We start from the raw sequence: 13,900 nt of genomic DNA, 5'->3' as shown, positions 1-13,900 counted from the left end.
GGTAAATTAAATCATTGTACTCCTTTCAACAATGCTAAGATTACAGTTCCATTATTTTATAGGATTTCTGTTATAAAGTGAAACTCAGACTTTGTGAAGACCAATACTATGGCCTTTCACTACGTCTTCAGTGACTAGCATCCTTTCTGGAATAGTCAATAAAATCTATGTTCAGTGAATGACTGGTTGAATGAATTATTGTCTGTGTGTATCTATACAATTTGAATATATATACACACATATATGCTTTAAATATATTTCTTAATATATTCTTCTATTTTTTATGTTTCTCTGGGAGTGTATCTGTCTTAGTCTGTTCAGGCTGCTGCGATAAAATAGCACAGATTGGATAGCTTATAAACAACAAGTTTATTTCCTACAGTTCCAGAAGCTGGTTCATATTCAACAACATTTCGATATGTTCTCAGATGATGGAAGAGGCAAGGGATCTCTGTGGGGTCTTTTTGATAAGGCACTACCCTCATTTATAAAGGCTCCACATTTATGTTTTAAGTAACTCTTAGTACCATCGCCTATGGGGTTAAGGTTTAAATATAAAAATTTTGGGGGCAGACAAACATTCAGACCATAGCAGTGTTATTATTCATTGGCATCGGTATTTTAATACAGTTTATAAATAAATAAAAACTAAAAGGAAAATCATACTGAGATGAAGAAAGAAGTGCTCTAGATTTTATTTTCAGTTAATCATGTTTGGTGGAAATCAAATGACCTATATATCCACCCCCACTGTTCACTTGCGGTAGCACATAGAAGGCAGACACATAGCACTTAGGCTAAAAGTTCTCCAAGTTAGTGTGCATAAATGCCACCAGGGAGCTTGTTAACAAGCCTGATTTTTATATTCCACCCTTTAAAAATCTGACAAACTGGTTCTGGGCTAACAACATAAGTCTCCAGTATATTTGCATGCAGGTAGGCAGGAGTCCACCTTAAAGGGAAAACCTGGTCTTGCATGAGTGTAATGAGGTGGGCCACATCTATCCACTGTGTGACTTTAAGGCCATAGGAACATCACCGTCATTTCACCAGTATTTTATATTTGTGTGAGTTTTGAATGAACAAGTACTTAACTGATTTTTTAAGTGGATTTTGCAAGGAAGAAACTTGAATTTCCTGAAAGAGTTAGTTTGTGTGAATTCATAGAGTACAAGCAACTAGCAGTTCCTACTCCCCAGGCCAAGTTCTTAGACACACATAAGTTCTTTAACTTGTTTTTGCTAAGAAGCCGCATTCTGCCACATGTCTGAATGATGGACTAGATGTCAGCATTGCAAACTCATGATACTTGCACATGTCTGTGGAAACTTCCAGTGTCATAGGCATACACCCTGAGCTCTCAGACCAAAACATTTCTCATTCTCTGCTCCTCAGAGAGGTCTTTCCCAAGCAGTGAATTTAACAGAACCCGTCTGCCCACCCACCTATAATTTCCATCCAGCTGTTATCTTTTACATTTTTTTCATAATCTGAGATTATCTTGTTTATATATTGCTAAATCATTTAATATCTGTTTCTCCTCACTAGGATGTGTTCTTCCTGAAGGCAAAGAACACACATGTTTCTTATGCACTGAGGAGTAGAATAATCCCCTGGTGACTAAACCTGCTCTGAGCTTTCTGTACTACACAGGATCTATAGGTATGTATTGTACGAGGATGAATGAGAAAATAAATGTTTTAATGAATTTTCTAGGCTAATGTGGCTACACATTTCATTTAAATAGGTTTTCAAGAATTTTGAGAATAGGTTAAGTAATAAAAGAGAGTATTCGGGGGTTAATATAAGAGGTAATTTGTTTTTGCATTTTTATAATTTGCTTACGTCAGAATATCAAGATTCGTAAAGACCATTTACCAGACTTCCGAAATTTTGTAATCATCTTACATATCAAAGAATCTGAGAAGTACTAAAGAAACTTTTCTTAGCTTCATTTAATCAGTTTACCTAAGGTATTTCTGACAACTAACTACCCCCCCCCCAAAAAAAAAAAAAAAAAAACAAATACTAAAGATGTTTGTTGTCAAGAATATATTTGAGTTGTTATCTAAAGCATGTTTTCTCTCTATTCTGTGAGATCTTTATTATGATTGTAAAGGGTAAATAAGAAATGAGTTATGGCCCTAACCGGTTTGGCTCAGTGGATATAGTGTCAGCCTGCAGACTCAAGGGTCCCAGGTTCGATTCCGGTCAAAGGCATGTACCTTGGTTGCGGGCACAACCCCAGTAGGGAGTGTGCAGGAGGCAGCTGATTGATATTTCTAACTCTCTATCCCTCTCCCTTTCTCTCTATAAAAAAATCAATAAAATATATTTAAAAAAAGAAATGTGTTATGATTATTAATTGTGTTTTGTACTTAGCTTTCCTGAATCATTTTGCATGAAAGGAAATTGGTATATGATTGGAGAGCAGAGATCAGTCTGGGAGGAGGAAATTTGCATGCATTTACAAGTTTAAGATCCTGACTACTGTGGAACTGGGTAAAGGGACTGCTTTTATTTCCTATAAGCAAAAGGAGATGTCGCTGTCTTTGAAAATTTGCTTTAAAAAAATCGACTGTATTATTTTTCTTCACCTCTGGTTATTTTAACAGTCATCTCTTATCATTGGAACCTTCAAAGCAAACATGACCTCTTGGCATTGATATACTTGTGAAATTTACTTTTCTGTCTTTAAAAATCACATTTGTAAAAGTGAGTTAATAAGAGGCAGCCTATGTTTTAGCAAGAATTTTTGTTGTTATTTTGTGGAAAGACAATGTTGGTTTATGTTAAACAATTTCTATTTACCTTAGGACATTAAAACAATTAACTAGCTTAAATATTGTGTTTTATATTATTTTAATTGGAAGAGAATTTGTGATAATACTTTTCCTTTCAGTGCTAGTACATAATAAGGGGGGGGGGACCTTGCTCTTTAATGTTTCTCTATATAATTTAACACATTTGTCATTTCTTATTAGCTTTTCAGAGTCTATTATTTACAACCACTTTGAGACACAATAAAAAAGTTTTCAGACAAAGCTCATTATTTCTAATTAATACCATAACAAGACTTCATGGCTGTGCTATGAAGTGATTTTTTTAAGATAACAGTGTCTTATTATCCATTTCATTTTCTAAATCGTACTTTTGAGGTATCAGAACAATTTGTGTAATATATATTTTCTGTTGCTTTAATATGAATCCAGACTACCAAACAAAAAATGTGATAAATTATTCACATCTGTGAGATTATAACTTTTTCCTTTGAATTATAAATAAGATATTCCAATTAACAGTTTGGAAATAATGCCTTTTGGCTAAATATACAAAACACAAAAATAAATTTAATCTTTATCATAAACTGATACCATCTGAAATTGGTAACATCTGAAATTGAATTTATATTGTGAGACCATAGATTCTCCTGGAAATATACTATATTATTAAAGTTAAAGAAATGATCTTACTTATCATCAATTAGAATTTAGTTTTAAGAGAAGCATTAATCATTGGCAATTACATCTTGTGCTCAGGACCCTCCCAAACTTTGCCCTGGCTGTTCATCTACACCCTTTCGCTCTTCCTTTAAGAAAGTAGTAAATGTAAGTAAGTGCTTCCTGAGTTCTGTAAGCTGTTCTGGGTAATTTCCCAGAAGTGAGGAGGGTATCATGGAAACCACTGACTTGTAGTCAAATCACAAAAGTTGTGGTTAATCTGGGGACCTACTACTTGTGTTTAGCATCTAAAGTGGGTGGGAGAAGTCTTATGGAACTGTGCTCTTAACCTGTGGGATTTAACGCTGTCTCCAGGTAGACAATGTCAGAATTGAATTAAATTGTAGGACACCCAACTGGTATAGTGACCAGAAGTACTAGAAATGAGGTGTTCTACGTGAGTGTGGTAACAGGAAAAGAGACACAGGAGAAAAGACATAGAAAGGAAGAACTAGGTTTTTCTGTACTCTGGAAAACTAGATTTTCCTAACAGCCTACATTGTCCAGTTTTTGTGAGAATCCTCATATGTCATTTTAGAGAGAATACTTGACCCTTGATATCTGATCACCCTCAATATCTGGTCAAATTCCTCACCCCCCAGGTGATATCTGATCACCCTCACCTACCCTCAACAAGAATTCTTTTAGGTAAGTTTTCCAAGAATTCCCATTTCCCTACCTCGCTGGTGTGACTCAGTAGTTAAGTGTAGTCCTGTGAACCAGGAGGTCAGAGTTCAATTCCCAGTCAGGGCACATGCCTGGGTTGCAGTTTCTATCCCCAGTAGGGGGTGTGCAGGAGGCAGTTGATCAATGATTCTCATCATTGATGTTCTATCTCTCCCTCTCTGAAATCAATAAAAATATATTTTTTGAAAAGATTCATGTTTCCCTTGATGTCTCCTCTTTGTAATTTTCTATCCACTGGAACCCTCTCTCAAAAACCTTCTCCTTGGCTATAAATCCCTACATAGTTTTGCTGTATTCAAAATTGACCCCAGCTTTACACTGAGGTCTCTTTTCACCTACTGCAATTGTTCCTGCATAAAATATTGGTTTTACTGCTTAATTTCTGTCCTGCTCTAGTTTTCTTTTAACAATAGACAGATAAAAACTAGGTGTGATTAATTGAAATATAAAAAAGTACTTAGCTTCAGTTATCTTTAATGACCTAGGTAGAAAAATATCACCACTGATCTAGAATGACAATTTTTAACATGTGTGTCACAAGAATTTTTAAAACATGCAATTCTTGGCTAGTTAGTACGGGGAACTGACCTATTTTATATTACATTCTCAAATTAACAAATAACAACAGCCAATGCAATAGCCGTTTGGTGTGAATGAGTCCAAATTATACTATTTTTTGTTATATTGAAAAAATATATATTTTTTGTGTGCCAAAAATTTTTGGTAATTAGTTTATGTGTGCCGTGAGATAAAATAGGTTGAAAATCACTGATCTAGAATGTGGTATGATTTTAAGTCTCAATATAATTTTTGGTTGAAATTGGCTTATGTCACATTCTGGAAACTATGTATATACTTTCTTAGCCTCACAAAACACAGTTATGATAAAAAATAAAATATATCTCTCTTACACTAAGTCTGACCTTATTGGGAAATTTAAATGATATTACAGTCACAATAATGAAAGGCATAATGAAACTTGTTGCTATGTAATATCCTTATCATCTCCAGGTTATTTGTTAACTGCCTAATGTGACCATAGTTATGCTATGCTAGACAGTGTTAGGATGATATTTAAATGGACCCTTTCTTTGCATTGAGGCACCATATATATTAAAAATACCACTATTATCACATTGTTGCTAAAAAAGAAAGCAATCACACATATGTACTAACACCATTGAAATTCCTCCAAAACTAAGTTATGACTTGGTATTTGGTATTTCATGGCTCATTATAGTTCCTCTTCCTAATGTTCATCACAGCCTGGGAATACACATGGATGGATTTCATTATTTATTTACTTAGTGTGCTCTAGTCCATGCCACAAAGAGATGTAGACTTGGGAAGGGTTGATATTCATTCTTAATTACTGCAGGCACACTTCTAACACCTAGCATTATGTCTAGCACACAGTAGGCATTTGATCGATATTTTTTAAGTAGATAAATCTGCTTGATATTAAACTCTGTAATGGTAAGAATTTGATTTAATTTATTCAGTAAAGTATGCCCAGTAACTGGCATTACATCTGGAACACAGCTGAATGAAAGAAAAAGGAAGAAAAAAAGAAAGGAAGAAAGGAAGAAAATATCATGCAATAAAAATCTGGTTCAAATCTTAGAATTTATATATTTTTCAAGAGTCATGGGGAATTTATAAATCATCCTGAAAATATACATAATGTCCGTATTTTTCATATAGAATATGAGGTACTAAAACTTAGCTCTAAATTGATAAAATTCAATAAGGTTAAGTTATAAAATTTTGTTACTGTCAAATATTTACTCTTAATAGATAAACTTATACGCAAGAAAAAAAAGACTAAATAGACTAGAAGCCTGATGCACAAAATTCATGCACTTGGGGGGGGGGGGGACGGTCCCTCAGCCTGGCCTGCACCCTCTTGCAGTCCTGGAGCCTGCTCCCAGACTAAGCCTTCAGTCAGACATCCTTGGCACTGCCTCGGAGGCGGGAGAGGCTCCCGCCACTGCCGCTGTGCTCGCCAGCCATGAGCCCAGCTCAGGGTTTCTGGCTAAGCAACCGTCCCCCTGTGGAAGCACACGACCACCAGGGAGCAGCTCCTGCATTATGTGTCTGCCCCCCGGTGGTCAGTGCACATTATAGCGACCGATTATTCCACCGTTTGGTCAATTTGCATATTAGCCTTTTATTATATAGGATGGTATTTCCAGAGGCACTAATTCTCTTAAGTGGTGAGCCAGGACTAAAAGTCATGTCTGTTAGACAAAACATTATTTTTTTTCTAACCAAGAATTCCTAATCAGCCTGTATAACACATTTAATTCTATTCAGCTAGGAAGAACTCTATGTTAGAGGTGAGATCTCTACAGATGATACGATTATCATATTGCACATGAACTCGAGGCTTAAAATTTTATGTTAATTAATCATTCCATTGAGCACATACTTTTGTACCAGGCAACATTATATTAGCTAAAAATCACAGTGAATGGAGCAGACAAAAATCCTAGTCGATTTTGAATGCCAATTCTATTGGGGGATTAAATGCATTATCAAATATTACAAATGTTTAATAAGCATTCAATGTAAAGATTGAATAAACAAACACTTCTCCCTATATCTTTATCTTGCTAAATATATATCAAAATCTATCTATCTATCTATCCATCTATCTATTTATCTACCACCTTATCTCTGTCCTGTGTGTACACAAGCACATACACATACATCAACATTCAAGTTACCAATTCCCTCTACATCTTCATTATTTTCCACCTCTTGCTATTTAGAGGTAATCAATATTAAGAGCTGGATGCAGATCTGTACATACATTTTTTTAATTTACAGAAACCTCAAGTCATATGCAAGCATGTTATCTGCTTTTTTAAAAAATTAATATCATAATCATTTTTGAGAAGGCAGATATTCCATATGGCCTTCTTATTATTTAGGGCTTTTTAGCATTTTATAGTTAAGATATATTTACATTGAATAAAATTCGCTCTTTTTAGTGTACTGTTTTACAAATCTTGAAAATGTGTAGGTTGGACCCACCACCACAATTAAGACCCCAATTACCCATCATGACCCATAGTAGCCAACCTTCCCCGGAACCTATAGCTCTGGCAATAACTGATCTATTTTTTTCTCTACATTTGCCTTTACAAGCATGTCATCGAAATTAAATTATGCACCTATAATTATAATGTGAATATTTAATAAATGTTAGTTATTATTGGCATATACCATATGTCACTGGATTTAAAAAGGCAATGATAATATTATGGGAGATTTTCTTCAGGTTAATGCTAGTGAATAAAATTTAAAAAATTAAATATTAACATAATGCTTCTTGTCAATCATAAGATAAATGCCTATGATGCTAAACTGTAAAACAAAATAATGTAAAATTGAATCAGTAAAGTCTTGTATTATTGTTGCTTATTCCCACAATGCTGGGATCATCCTATATACATACACAACATTATCAGCAGTTGAATTTTTCACAACATGATATTTTCTTTTAGCCAAAATATATGGATTTGACTGAATATCTTAATTGATATTCATCAATTCACTCAAGTATAAATAGACTTTACTCAACCACTTCTATGCTGATATTCAAATTGTTTGAATTTTTATGTTATAATCCATGCCACAATCAAAATAATTGTTCATATATTTTTGTATCTTAGTTCCTTTATTTCTTTAGAAATTATTACCAAAAGAGAATTTGTAGTGCAAAGTTATGTGTATTTTAAATTGCCAAAAAAAATTTTAGTTTATTTTTCACAATACTTTAACAATTCACACACTCAGCTACAATGTAGAAAACAAGCCTCTTTCCTTCAGTTCTCATCGGATGTAGTCCCTTTTCTAAAACTGTTGTGAAAAATGGCATTTTATTTCATTTTTAAAATTATTATAGCTACTAGTACATTGCAGTTTGATACTGATTCTAATGAAAGAGCTTACAAGTAAGTAAGCAATTGATTATTGAGATTGTGCATGGCAACCATGGGAGTAAAAAAAATAAGAAATAGAGAAAATATCAAGAATTTAATATTAAAGAGGAAAAAATCTGTGTCTCACTAAAAATGTTTAATTGAGATATAGTAATTCAAATTCCTTTATGAGTGTGTGAGGAGGAACCTACATCTATGCAGGCAGGATCCCATAGGTTCAGAGAACTGGAACCAGATGTTTCTTAATGAAGCTGTATTTACAGACGAGAGCTTTTAATTTATTTTATTTAAAAAATATTTGTATTGATTTCAAAGAGGGAGAGAGAGAGAGAGAGAGAGAGAGAGAGAAACATCAATGATGAGAAAGAATCATTGATTGGCTGCCTCCTGCACATGCCCCCCACCCCCACGGGGGATCCAGTGCACAACCGACCATGTGCCCTAGCTGGGAATCAAATCATGACCTCTTGCTTCATAGGTTAAAACTCAAACACTGAGTCCTACTGGTCCAGACAAAAGCTTTTAAAACCTGTTTTCTCAAATTTATCTATTTTTTCCCCAATAAGGAAAAATCTGCCATATATTTGTAATGAAAAAAAAATGTATATTTTATTATTCTTTTGCCCCTCTCTCTCCTTTCTTAGTTTTCTTTCCTAATTGCAACTTTGCATCTTGGATCAGTCAAATTGCTATTATCTTACCATACTATTGTTTTTACACATTGAGCATTTAAAAATTACTTTTAAAATAATTGTAAAGGTGTATGATTCATAATTTTATGTCTCCTAGATGTAACGTTAACTGGTTATTCTCTTATCTGTGCACATCAATATTTATATGCAGGTATGTATGCAGGGAATGCATGCAAGTGCATTTTAAAAATGATTTCTTGATCTTTGAGAGAGAGAGAGAGAGAGAGAGAGAGAGAGAGAGAGAGAGAGAGAGAAGCATCTCTAGCCTCCCAAGTAACCCGGGCATGCGCCCTGACCAGGAATGGAACCAGCAACCCTTCAATGCATGGGACAAGGATGCTCAACTAACTGAGCCACACCTGCCAGAGCTTCATTTTTGTTTGTTTGTTTTTATTGCAGCACAGGCACACTTCACCAATCCAATAAAGACATATGCCTGTTGAATCTGATCAATTTTTTGTCCATCACTTCATCTTGACTTAAATTAATTCACCAGCATCTAAATTAGTCTAAGCAATTTATATAAGAATCCTTAATGTGCGTATTGATTTATTGTACCAATTCACTTAGTTCTACCAAATTATATCTGGTTTATTTAGGAGGTTAAAAATACAAGTTTTAACACTAATGACCATAATGAATATCTCATATTTGGTTAACCCTTAGCAGAGAAAAATGTCGAAGATTTATATATGCTAATTTGCACTTATAGAGACAGAGCTTCTGTCCATAGAACATTCACTTAAAATAAGTATTACATTATTGTTATCTTTTTTACAGAATGACTAATATTATCTCTTGAGTTCAAGGGCATTCATGGAAGTTTGACCCCTTTCCTTATATCACATCCTCTCATTCGTCCTTCAGAAACAACTTTACTTCAGTCCCTATTAGTCATTTTTAGTGGTGTCTATGATCATAAGTACAAGAGATGGTTCATAAAATTATCCAAGGCCTTAGAGAAATTAATGCCTACCTCTAGGCATTAACTTTATGCAAAAACAAAAATTTAAGAAAATGACCTAGGGTTTACAATGTATTTCATTATATTAAATTAGAGGGCCCAGTACACAACATTTGTGCACTGGAGGGGGGAACCCTCAGCTTGGCCTGTGCCCTCTTGCAGTCCGGGACTCCTCGGGGGATGTCTGACTGCCTAATCCGGCAGTTGGACATCCCCAGAGGGGTCCTTAGGACAGCAGTGGAGGTGGAAGAGAGTCCCGCCACCATCTTGAGCCCAGCTTCTGGCCGAGCAGCACTATCACAGGGGGAGTGCACTGACTACCAGGGAGCAGTTCTTGCATTGAGTGTCTGTATCCTGGTGGTCAGTGTGCATCATAGCAACCAGTTGTTCTGCCATTTGGTCGATTTGCATATTAGCTTTTTATTATATAGGATAAGATCTCTTTTATTATGTTTTTCCTATTGGGGATAGGAAAATTATGGTGCAGAGTGAAAAAACATAAACCTAAGTACAACTAAGTAAATTAATACTTTTAGTGGAATACTAGTATGAGAATTATGTTTTTTTTATGCTCTCTTTGGCTTTCATGCTTCTCTCCACAAGCCACTACCTCTAAACATGTAGTGGTTCTCAGCTTGCTACCATTAAGAATATACAGCAATTCATGGAAAAAAAATTATAGCAGAACAAAAAGTTAATATAGAACTGTTTTCTAATAGCATGTAGCCTATTTATTCTAGCACAAAAGATGGAAGAAAGAAAAAATGGCAGTAAGAGAGGGAGGGATACTAGGAAGGAAGGGAATAAGGAGAAATATTCTTGCATAATAACAAGAAAATTCACATACATATTTTTTCAGATCAAAAATTATCATAATTAATATTTTAATGACAGATGATATATGAAAAGTAACATAGAAATCAGCATTTGGTACATGTCTCATTAACAGAATATCAGTGAATATAAAGTCAAAATATGCTGTTATATAAGGAAATTTACTATAGATTCTCGTGTTTTGTAGATGTTGTATAACTGTCAACACTACAGAGTGTGTTGATATTTAATTTTTATTTGGGACTCTATTATGCTGTTGTGGCTAAGTAATCCATGAAGAAGTATTACAATTATGAGGTATATATGTATAAACTTTTTTATAGAGGTAACAAAAAAAGAGAAAAATTACTTTACATAATTTTATTTTTGCATACATGCTCACTATAGGACCGATGTAGGAAATTATGGTAAAGAAAATGTCATTGTTATTTTTTTTAATTTTTAATTTTTGCATCAAGTGAAGATCTGATATATCCTCCATTTAGTGAGTGTCTTTATGCACAGACTTCTGTTTTTTCAACATGAATTATTACATACTATTCTTATTATATGCCATTTAACTTTTCATTTGTCAACGGGATAATAATATTTTAAGATGTGAGCATTGACAACGAATGGTCATTGGTGCCCATTCAACATCAACAGAAATCCCCAATTTGGGGTGCGGTGAGGAAGGACACTTTGTTCCCTGCAAACAGACTAATGGCGATACAGCACGACTGTGAAAATGACTTGGCCGTGAAACAGCTCAGTAGTGTTACAGCTCAATTATGAAACAGCATAGCTGTTAAGCAGCGCTGCTTGAGGCCGTCCTGGGGCGACCCCTCTCTGGCTAGACTGCTCTGCTCTGCTCTGTTCTGCTCCACCTGCTCCCGTCTGGTGGGCTTCGCTCTGTGCCAACCCACTCCACTCTGCTCAGGTAATATGTCTTTGGTGTTTCAGCTCCAACCAGGAAAAGCAGTCTTCAGTTTTCCATGGAAAGGCAAAGTGCTGTCTCTGAGCAAGCAGGGAGCTGACTTATTTAGACAGAAGTCCCTACCCTAGCCCCCGATTGGTCTGTCCTCATGCAAATGAGGACTCCAAATACTCACAGTTTGATTGGTCGTAAGGCACTGTCCTGATTGGTCAGGATGGAGGCACTCTGGTTGGTGAAGATGCTGATGGGAGATAGCTGCACGGCTCCCAGTGGACAGGGAGAGCCTCGGTCCTTTAGGGTTCCAGAACTCCTGTATGGGGGTGGGCACAGATGGCAGAATCACACTGCGGACTGCAGTTCAGTGTGCAGGGCGGGCAGCGTAGTGCAGGCTGCTCTCTGAAGTGTGGTTTACATGGAAGGCCTCTGTGTAGAAATGGCTGCTGGGCTCTGTTTGCTTAAATTTGAGCCCAGGTAGCTGCCAAGAGCCCTTCTTAGTAGGTATGTTCTTTCTCACAGTTCAAAGAGTGAATCTGGATTTATATCTGTATAAAATTTATCTCTGTATCTATCAATTTATATCTGGATAAAATATTTTCTTTTTAAGCATATTTTTTTTCTGAATTTTCAGTAATTTTCAGGTGTTCAAAAGATGTTTTGAACTGGTTTGTATAGTTTAAGGATATTTGTTTTGTGCTAATATTTGCAAAATTTCTGCATTTTTTTTTTGCAAAATTATAAGGTTCAGTCAGTTTCTTATTTTCTTCATATCGATATTATATGTCTTATTTACAATGATTTCTCTGGCATGTTTTTGTTTTAGGTTGTGATTCTAACTTGGATTATTTATTATTATTATATTTCTAAAGGGTAATCGCATAAGATTTAATAATTTTTAATATTCAACAATTCGCTAAGTACTATTAGTACTACAAATAACTTGTATGAGTTATCTGTAAAATATATTTTTTCAATAGTTGCCTTTTAATGTATACAAACTTTCAGAACAAGATCCATAACCTATTTTTTGAAAATCACTATAGACCCAAATATTTCTTCATGTTTTCTGATTCTAGATTAATAAAAAGATTTAATTTTTACAAGAGAATATTATTTATTTTTTATAGTTTCAAAATGACATTTTTAAAATGTATGTATATAAATTTATATATTTATTTCATGTTTTAAAATGTTTCCTATATCTGTTCTTTTTCTGGTTAATTTCTAGATACATGACCTTTTTCTTTATATTATTTTAAAGATATAATTAATTTTATTCTTATCATTGGTTTAAGGATTTGTTTTTATTTTAATATTGTTTGCTCTGTTTTATTTTATATATATGTGTATACATATATACACATATATATATGTATATATATATAATTTTAGGGTGAATGCTAATTAACTAAAGTTATTGCTTTTGAACAAAAACATTTCACGTAGTAGATTTTTTCATTGAGGCACATCCCTACATTCAGATTTTGTGAATGTTTTGACTTCTTATTTATTTTTAACTTCTACCTGCACCAATAAATTACAAAAATTATCACACTATTGAGAGTTGCTAATATAATTTGCATTATTAATTTCTAAATATATCATGTTGAATTAAAAAAAATAATACAAGTGCAGTGTATTATTTTAGAAATTCATTGAAATTTATCTGTGTTGTAAGATCACTTTTTGAAAACTTCTTATCATTTGGCAAATTTTCATTGGCGATATAAAGGAAGCAATTCTTCATTTATAGAATATAACATCAGATATATCAGTATTTTTAGTTCCTTGGTAACAGTGGGTGCATTCTTGCTTAATCTCTAGATCATAAGTGCTTTACCCAATTACACACAATGAGCCAACATTAACAAACATTTAGTCAAAATGCTAGTGATTTGAATTCCTTTAACTGGTACAAGGCAAAGCTGAGTTTTAATTTTTGAGACTTTTTGTAAAAGTGTCACTTAGCTATGTTTAGTGATTATTACTTTCATCGACATTTTATCTCTATGCTTTAGAGCCTTGTAAAGTCTTTTACTGAAGTGGGAGAACGGTGCACTACGAATACAGAAGATACAGGTTCTAAATAGTTTACTCATTGACTGACTGCTCAACTACAAAACATATAGGGTGGTGCATGTTTATTTCTTTGAAGAAAATAAAGAGCTCTAGAGTTAAGCATGTTTTTTTCCTAATTGAAAAATTAAATTGATAGATACAGAGATAAATTTATCATTGCCAAGACAGTGATATATTCAGAAAGCCAAATAAGTGTTAAAATGTTCCCTGTTTAATTTTATCATAAGTAACTAAATTGAAGTTCACTAAGTAGAAGAAGCAAATGAATTGAAATATTTAAA

Source organism: Myotis myotis, unplaced genomic scaffold (assembly GCF_014108235.1).
Source record: "Myotis myotis isolate mMyoMyo1 unplaced genomic scaffold, mMyoMyo1.p scaffold_m19_p_1, whole genome shotgun sequence".
NCBI classification, from domain to species: Eukaryota; Metazoa; Chordata; class Mammalia; order Chiroptera; family Vespertilionidae; genus Myotis; species Myotis myotis.
This window is presented reverse-complemented; position numbering follows the sequence as displayed.